Raw genomic sequence first — 9,868 nt, 5'->3', positions numbered from 1 at the left:
CTTAGTCACCACAAGTTATGAATAATATATCCTAGGGTCCAGGTAGATTATTGTTGGTCTCAATTTACAACCTTCTAGAAGTTTCCTCAATAAGTGATAATCTCAACAGGGTATACACTCAAAAAAGCCTGAAAATGTAGTATACCTAGCATTAAACAGTGTCATACAAGTGCAGTTCTGTGAATCCTGAAATATTCATTTATACAATGTGTATGGAACAAAAACAATATAAATTGATCTTTGTAACTCATAAAATATTAAATTTTAACATCATTAATAATATTATTAATAATTGTTTGTAAGTAGAATCAATTAAAAGAGTTAATATTACAAATTCAATAAGTACCTTTCTTTCAGCAATCATATACTACTGTAGTAAAACATCTCAATTATTGTACTCGTAAATCAACATTTATAATAATTATATATGAAATAAAAATTATATTTGCAAGGTTAAACAGTGAGATTCACATAATAATAACTGATTAATCACAAAACTGAACAAATTTAACATGTTACTTTAATTTCCATAAATTATTGGCATTACCGTTACAATTGTAAATAAGAAATTATTTCTTTACTACAAAACTAATGTACACCCTTTGTATGAACCAATTGGTCTACAGAATAAAATAACTTATAATATTATAGCTTTTGTAGTACCTAAGACAATTGTGTTTGTCAGGCCTTTTAGTATGAGATTCATGTGGTCATGGGAAATAATTATTAACTACTCCCAAATCGATAGATGTAGCTTTATAATCAGAATAACAAAATCATAGTTTCCCAACAAAATAAAAAATCCTTCTAAAATATACTAAATAAATGGGTAGATCTTACTTTAATGCGGTAGTCTACATGGGGCTGAATTGGCACAGCTAAATAAGGTTATGTTTCCATCAACAACTGGAACTCGCCTGAAAATTTTACCAAAAAGATTTAATTCTAAGCTAAAACTAAGATTTTTACATGATTTAGGCTACAGTTGGAACATACAAATTGTTTCATGTCGAAACGAAAGTAGTTACACATATTTAAATTCAAACAGTTTACATAGCCTATCAGATAAATACAAATTGATCGAGATTCTTGAAAACTACCTACATATTTCTGAAGTGAAAACAAATCATTAAAGTACACAAATTATATTTAATTATTTCTACTTAGGCCTACATTATCACGAGTTATAAATTATAATATTGTCAAAGTGCCAACCCCTTTCCTGACTGATACAGATTCAATGCAGTACCACGATTTTCCGGCTAGAACATCTACAATCAATGATACCACTACAACCAAAACAAAACTACTTCCATCAACTATAGGTACTATACAGGGTGAGTTTCTACTAAGTGCGTTAATTTTTACCAGTTATTCTACTCACTAAAAGGAACAAAAAATGACAAACGATAATTTTCCATCCCCACCCGTTATGCTGTAATGGTTGATTATGTGAATTTTTAAAATTACCTGTAGTAGCTTCACTAAAACGAGCATAGAAATTAAGCCAATACACGTACAACATAATAACTTATAAAAATGAAAAGAGCGTTAAATTTCCTACAAAACCATTGCAACACCTTTAACATACATCCATATTTTCACCGTTAAGTATGTCTCACATAACATAAAAAAAGAAGTTTCAAAATTAATTCTTTACAACTTCAAAGTGGTTTTACAACTATACATACTAATGTGATGTTTTGTCAAATTACGTAAAAAACTTTCCCATTTAATGCCCTTTAAAATGATGTAACCCATAAGGTTATTGCTGTATTAAAAGTTCGAAAAATTAGGTCAAAACCGCGTCAAGGTAAGAGTTTTCGGAATCAAAACAATGAACCAAATGTAATACAGTATCTGCTAATTTCTTTGCTATCTTATAATCAGCTGAAATCTTAAATCAGCTGTGTGTTAAACTTTGTTTACCTACGACCGTTATTTAAAGTAGCCATTTCAGTTCAGTTCTTAGAATTGAAAAGTTTCACTTAACAGCTGTTTACTTTCATATCAGCATAGTTTTTCTCATATCAACACAGGTAACGGACCAATTGAGGTTCAAGTATTGAGAGAAAAGAATTAAAATTGTAATGCTTCGAACGTCAACTAATCAGCTGATCAGATGACCAATTTAATTGTTGATCCGACTTGTTCATGTTGATACTCGCGTATTCTTAATTAAGTTGGTGGAAGTTAAAGCAAGGCAGATTACCCGATATTTGCCGAATATTGTACCTGATACAATATTATTTATGTTAAGAATGCTGCTAGCAATGACATATTTAACGAAGTTTAACAAACACGTAATTACAGGAAATCAGCTGATTATACAACAAGTCGTTGCATCACTTTCAGTGGCAATGACAATACACGAAAACATAACCTCTCTAAAAAGTTATCAGTAGTGATTGTTAGTAATTAAATCCAGATTGATATTAATTAAAAAACGGTCGTAGGTAAAGTAGTGTACGCAACTCGCGTTAATAGTCTTTACGACACTCGTAGAAGTTTAAATTTTCTACTCTTGTCGTAAAGACTCACTTAACGCAATCGTTGCGTAAACTACTATTACAAAACCAGCTGATTTCAATTGTTGGCTTGTAAACATTTAAATTATTAACTATTTCATTATTTTATAATTCTATGACAAAAATTCAAAATTAATTTGATAAAAATCGAGGTTGGGTTAGTACAGTTGTACAAATAAACCAAATGAATCCTGTAGAGTCTGGTTTCTGGATTTTTAATCAAAGTAAGTTTTAAAAATTTCCACCATTTTTGCTCTAATACATGTGGTCATAAATATGGTCTTTTTCTTTTTCGAAAGTTTCTCACTGTTGCCTTTAATTTTAGCTCCTCTTCAAGAAGGTTGGAAGCTTAAGTTCGATTTCTTAGCTCATTCGCTGTTTGAAGTAGCGTTCTGTAATTTTCCTGTTTGAGGTAATCTTGTAACAATTTTCGTGTACCGTGTACCACTTTAGCCCATTCATATATAACTAGCAGAGAACCCGTCCTTCGTACGGGATTGGCATTAACTCAAGCTTTGCGTTTGCAATGGGGGGGAGGACACAGTTTGAAAAAAAGTTGCTTCTTCAAATTGACGATATACTATAGTACTATATTTCTACCATAGCCATAATGTTCTACCACTTCACCTAAACGATAGAGAGAAATAAATTATTAAAGTTTCGCAAAATATCACAAATTATTCATGAAATTAAAACCATAAACATAACTGTAAATAATCCTACTTTGACAGTCCCCATTGTGTATCACAGATTTTTGGTATTAGTTCAAATTAGCTGTTTTCATAAATGAAAAAAAAATTATTTTAGTGCTGCACCCTGTTGGTAAATCTTATAACTTTTAATGCTTTTTCATATCATAGAACCAACTTTTTAGTTGAAACAGCTGACTAAATTCTTTAATTCCCTTTAAATATGAATACTCATAAGGTTAGCACCCCTTTAAATATGAATACTCATAAGGTTAGCATGGGGAACTAAAGAGCCACTGGGGCGGAGCCCGAACGGATTTTTGAGATAAGACTATGCCTATATGTTAATCGGGAATGTGAGCTATCATTATGCCAAATTTCAGCCAAATCCGTCCAGTAGTTAATGTGTGATTGAACTTCAAACAAACAAACAAACACACACACAAACTTTCACATTTATAATATTAGTAAGATTGAGACTGATCACCTCGATGATGGATTAACCAGTTGAAGTAGCGCGCCTTCAAATGTTTGGCAATATCTACCCGGAAATGTTGTGCCATTGCCTACCCTCGCCTGAAAGGAGCAAAAGAATTGCCGTTGAGCCAAAGTAGGTCAGTTACCCTCCCCTCTCCGCCTAGATCATGTTGAAGTTGAACGCTGCCGATGATTCATGAATCACGTGACTTTGGGGATTGTCGGTGCATGCAAAATTCCAGGAAGAGTCGACTGTAGCGATGCATTTGGACCTTAGTTGGAGTGGATAGGGATGTTGCGATACCACTGTCTTTCCGATATTTGGTATCGATACCGTATCGCAAAAAAGTATCGATACCGGCTCAGTATCGGAACTTAAGTATCGATACCGTCAGTATCGTATCCATTCGATACCAGTGACGTCATATTCTGATTCACTGATCTTCGATTAAAGTTCACTCGTTCCAGTACAGTGCAGCAAATATAGGATTCGAATTCAAGCTGCTAAAAACTACCTAAATATGTAAAACATTGATAAAATTAACCAAACATAGCCAACCTTTGTTTTCAATTTTACCTTCAAGTAAAAGTTCAAGTAGGCCTAAGCTTACCTTATGTTCTAGGCCTATAGATAATTATTTATCTTTTCAATAGACAATGTTATTAAATTACCAACGTAACACATTCATGTTTACCATCAGCCTAAATTTAAACAAGTTTTTTAGTTATATAACTTTCTAAAGTGCCATCTTTTTAGTTTATTTGATGTTAAATAGTCCATGGTTTCATTTTATTTGCCTAACACAACGTTGCTAACAATGACGTAATAAAAATAACTCTGCCGCCAAACCCGTAAGTTGTAAGATTGACTAAATATACGTCTGTAGGTATATATAGTCAATGGTTTTACTTATAGTTATGTAAAGTTCTATGAATGAATAGTGAATCATAATTTACTCAAACGAATATCTGGTAATCGCCACCACTGACAATCGCTGCCAACTCAAATTTTGTGACAATCGCTACCAGTCTCTACCTGCGGCCGTGAGTCACCACCCTCACCACTACGTGACGGCATACTTTACTCTTCTCCCTTCACTAACCCCTCTATTTATTGGGAATAACACACTTACTATCATTATTGCAGAATATAATGCCACAAGACAATTTTAATGTTGATCTATCCATTCCGTAGATGCATTGCAATGAGTTAATCTCAAGCTTTTGATCTTTCTGAGAACATAGGCAGGCTAGTGTATAAGTTAGCAGAGCATTTCATCATAGCGCATTCCGGGGGAACGAACCTTGCGAATGTTTTAGGACCAATTATGCAGTAGGGCCACGGTATTTCCTAAACCAAATCTATCTATAGGCCTATATATAATATAGGCTAAGCCGTTTTTTTGTTAATCGAACTCCTCTGTTATTATTCGCCCGATTTTCATGTTTGAGGTCTCAAAATAAAGGTTAAAATGTGTAGTTGTGCCCAACGGTATTAGAATTTTGATAAAGTCGTTGGTAAGGGCGTCAGAGGCCCTTAAAATCAGTTTTTTCCATAAGGATAACATGGGAGAAATGGTAATGAAATGTGAATACTATCTATTTGCAACAGATTAGGAAAATAGCTTGTACCAGATGAAAACTGCTGGAATTTTTGTGAATGGACTTTGAACTGGACTCTTATTTATAGCTGCGGAAAAGCCTACTGAGGCTGTTGTAGCTTTGTATGAAATGTATTCAGTTTAGGCCTATAATGTTTTGTTGTATGAATAAATAATAATAAAATAATAACTAATAATCAACAACAAAGTCTTGGATAAATAAGTTAAGCAGGTGAGCCAAAGGTGTACAATTGATCGTTTGCTTTCAGATGACTTAAACACCCATCTAGAATTCCCAACAGAGTTTTAAAAGAATATAGAGGTCAGGCAAGGACACATATTGATTTAAAAAAAGGGGCAGTGGTTTTATTGATGAGGAATATCGATACATCAAAGCCTCATTAATGAAACAAGTCTCCAAGTGACCAAAATAGTTAAACATTAATAGAATGTTAAGTCCAAACTGGAACAAGTGAGTAGAGAGGGGAAATATTTTGATTCCTAGGACAAAAATGTGTCCATCGGAAACAAACTTACCATTTAAAACAGAAAGATGCTAATTTCTGTTAGCTTTGTCATTTGCAATGACAATCAAAAAGTACAAGAGCAATCATTTAAAAGAGCAGCACTGTTCTTACCCAGACCAGCCTTCAGTCATGGGAAACTATATATTTAAGTAGATCTACATATTTTTTGTTGGTGTACGCTTATTCATGACGGCAAATTCTGACCAGGGTAATCTTCCTGAAGGTCACGACTAAAAACGTAGTATTTATTCAAGGAAGTACTTTTGTGTATAAAATATATTTTTTTGTGTTTTCAGTATTTTTAAAAGGGGTTTATTCATGCAGAATTTTTATGTTCTTTAAATATGCTACATATTGGTTTCATGAAATGTTTCATTACATTTGTTTTAAACTAAAATAATTGATAACTCATTAATTTACTAAATATAAGACATATACAGCTAGAAAATGGTTTGTCTGATTTCCTTCTAAAGCTTCATCATTGTATTTTATTTTCACTGGTTATTTTTTAATTCTTCAGGGCACATTCCATTATTAGGAGAAAGAACCTAGAGCAAGTTTTAGAACTAAATATGCCATACGGTATTTCCCAAACTAAATAATTTTGCGTACCTTCCTTCAAAGTACATGTAAGGTGAATCATCATACGCACCTAGATCATCTTTAGAAGGTCCAAAGGTACAGCAACTACCAGAAGTAAATACAGGGTGATTTGTACTCAGTGTGACAAAATTTTTTTGGTGTAAGTACAAAGTAAATGAAGTGTGATGATGCATATCAAATGTTCCAAGTCTCAAAATTAGCTTCCCAAAAAATTATTTTATGTTTTTCAAAAATAAACATGTTTTTAAACTTAATACAGCGATTTCCCAATTACCTGTACATGGATTTGAGTTGATAATGTCATTTTCGTGTTCTACATTAAATGTTGAACAAGAATAATGGAAAATGACGGAGGATCAGTTGTAAAAACTCCATTGTAAATAGATTCAAAGATAAAAATTATGATGTTTGATAAAAATTTTAAAAACAATGGTCTATTGCATTTTTCACAACCTGTATACAAGAATGTGTCGGAATATATTAAAAACTGCGCCATTTTATAAGCTTTCCAACGATATGCTACACTATTGAGGTTTATGTCTGCTTATGTACGCTTTAATGGTTTGAAGACTACAAAGCATGATGTCTTTAACATTTAAAACATAGAAATTCGGCATGTATTAAGCAAAAGTTGTATTTTTGATTCAGCTTGAACAGTAAAAACAGTAAAAAAGTTCCCTGTTTTCTGGTATTCAAACCACTAAAACAAACAAAAAATATCTAAACCTCAATAGTGTAGCATATGGTTGGAAAGCTTATAAAATGGCGCAGTTTTTAACATATTCCGACACTTCTTGTATACAGGGTGTGAAAAATGCAATAGACCATTGTTTTTAAAATCTTTATCAAATATCTTAATTTTTATCTTTGAATCTATTTACAATGGAGTTTTTACAACTGATCCTCCGTCATTTTCCATTATTCTTGTTCAAAATTTAATGTAGAACACGAAAATGACATTATCTACTCAAATCCATATACAGGTAATTGAGAAATCGCTGTATTAAGTTTAAAAACATGTTTATTTTTGAAAAACATAAAATAATTTTTTGGGAAGCTAATTTTGAGACTTGGAACATTTGATATGCATCATCACACTTCATTTACTTTGTACTTACACCAAAAAAATTTTGTCACACTGAGTACAAATCACCCTGTATTTCAATGCCAACGGCAGATAAAAGAAGTATTTAACAAAACCACATATACTGACTAAAAACAAATAGGGTAATTTTGAATCAATATAAAAAATACATTAAAATACATTGTGACGTTAACTATTGCAATCGACTGTCCTTTGAACTTATCGCTAACTCTCCTTTGGATCGGAACTAGCTAATTGTGGTACTAACTATGAAGTAGCCGTGATCATACTATGACGACACCGTCTCGCAACCCCCCCCCTCCACTCAACACCTACGAACCCTCTTTCCAAGAACGGACCGGACTGGTAGCGATTGTCACTGGTGGCGATTTACAGGACACCCACCACTCAAACCACATATCAGACAAGCTAGATAAAAAAATATTTAATTGGGTTAAATTTTGTTTCTTTCTTGGGTCACTGTTGGTTGCTCCAGCTCCAGCCTTGGGAAATAACCGCTCAGAGCGTGGCCATTTTACTCAGATTTGTCAGAAAATTACCTTCCGATACTTACGATACGATACTGGCCTCTTGGTATCGATACCGAGTAAATATCGGAACAACCGATACCGATACGATACCAGCAGTATCGCAATAAAAGTATCGATACCTACTGGTATCGATAGTATCGCAACATCCCTAGGAGTGGAGCACCAACCAGGACATTGGAAGAGTTAGTACCCTCAACACCTTCGTCGGTGGATTTGAATTTTCAATAATTAGAAAATATTTGAGGTAAGCAGGGAGCTTTTTCTCAAGTATCATGATTGAGTATTTATTTAGATTTGTTGTACATAAATGTAATACCCGATTGCTTCAAAGATAGATTTATGAATTTAGTATGTCGAGTCGATCAGCCGTATCAAACCTGTTCAGTAGGATGTTTGAAACTTAAAGTTGGAGAGAATATTTAGTTAACAAACCAATTTAAAAATTAAAACCGTGTCATGTAAATTTGTAGGTTAGTAAAAATGTTTTACTTTTCTTGAGCTTTATTTAAAATGTTTGATTTAAACAAATGTAATTAATGTCAGTCGTTTGTAATTTCGTCGTTGTATTTGCAAGACCATTCATGTAGGATTTTATGTAAATGTACACGATTTTGTTTGCCATCTTGAAAATTTCATGTTTTATGTTTCTGTCGTAAATGTAAAGTAGTAGATGTTAACTTTTTGAAGGTCAAGAACCAAGGAGATTAAATATTAAAGTTTGAAAAATCAAAGGGAATAAATAGACGATTTTAATTAATAATTTTATTAGTGTAAAATGTTTATAGTGTAGGCTATGTTTCAATTGTAGTAAACGTTAACGTAAATATGTAACTGTTGACTCGAAAAGTAATAAAATGTTGAGATTTTAGTAGTAAAACAAACGTTAACGAGTGTACCTTCGTTTAAATATTTTCCGAACAATAATTTCTGGTCGTTAAAATGTTTATTAGTGTAGGTACTGTCATTGTATTGTGTTAGTTAAAGCTCAAACTAGGGTCATTGTTATAGTTGTTTTGCATTTGTCTTATCTTTCAGCAAGTGCAACATAATATTTATTGTGGTTCAACCTCGTACATTTTATCTTGAAGTAGCTTTTATAGCTGCAAAACAAAAGTTGGAAGTTAAATTAGTTGTTGACAAGTAAAAAAATACACTTTAAAAATATAGTCGTTGTTATTTTGAATTTACAGTAAATTAATTGATTTAAAGAATAATTGATTTATATAAATACTGGACAACTTTCACTTGTAAATATTAATATAATTTGTAATTTGTAAATATAATGGCAATTTCACATTTTATTAGTAAATTTGAGTTGACAAAAATAAGTGTTTTCACTGTTATGGTTTTATTACAAGTCAAGTAGGCTATACCAAATTTGTTTACCCAGGGTTTCCCGTTTCCCGACTACCGTACTCTGGGATCATTGTTCACCTGGATTGACTGAACTCTCGAGTGTTACCTGTGGACCTGGATTCCCAACCATCTGTCGCTGTTCTATGGTCGCAGCCTAGCCTGTGTCTGGCGCCTGGCGTCGACCCATTTGTCTGCCGTTACCGTATACTGTCGCGCGGTCGGCTCTCAGTTGCCGCGGCACACTATCACTATCGCCCGGTCCCGGCCGGATATCTATTGTCGAGCGAGTATTGTGTTGAAGACTTCTATCGTTGAGTGACTTAGGCCGGGGCCACACGTGGCGGATCGTCCGCGCAACGATGTCCCGGCCACACGGAGCGGATGAACCGCTTCCGGTTGAGGTTTCCCAGCCTACGTACTGAGATTCTAACATGGTTTAATTCACTCGTTCT

General features: G+C 33.4%; 1 long non-coding RNA gene across 1 annotated transcript in view; it reads right to left on the bottom strand.

Annotated features, from left to right (window-relative positions):
• Positions 1 to 535: 535 nt before the first annotated feature.
• Positions 536 to 9,868, bottom strand: part of LOC128985732 (uncharacterized) — a 48,543-nt gene continuing 39,210 nt past the window's right edge. Inside the window, exon 3 of the long non-coding RNA XR_008490068.1 lies at positions 536 to 917. This is a non-coding gene — a long non-coding RNA (uncharacterized LOC128985732). The remainder of the gene's footprint in view (positions 918 to 9,868) is intronic.

This window comes from Macrosteles quadrilineatus, unplaced genomic scaffold (genome assembly GCF_028750875.1).
Source record: "Macrosteles quadrilineatus isolate MER2022 unplaced genomic scaffold, UCM_ALF_1.0 Scaffold_2__2_contigs__length_208266976, whole genome shotgun sequence".
Lineage (NCBI taxonomy): Eukaryota > Metazoa > Arthropoda > Insecta > Hemiptera > Cicadellidae > Macrosteles > Macrosteles quadrilineatus.
This window is presented reverse-complemented; position numbering and strand designations above follow the sequence as displayed.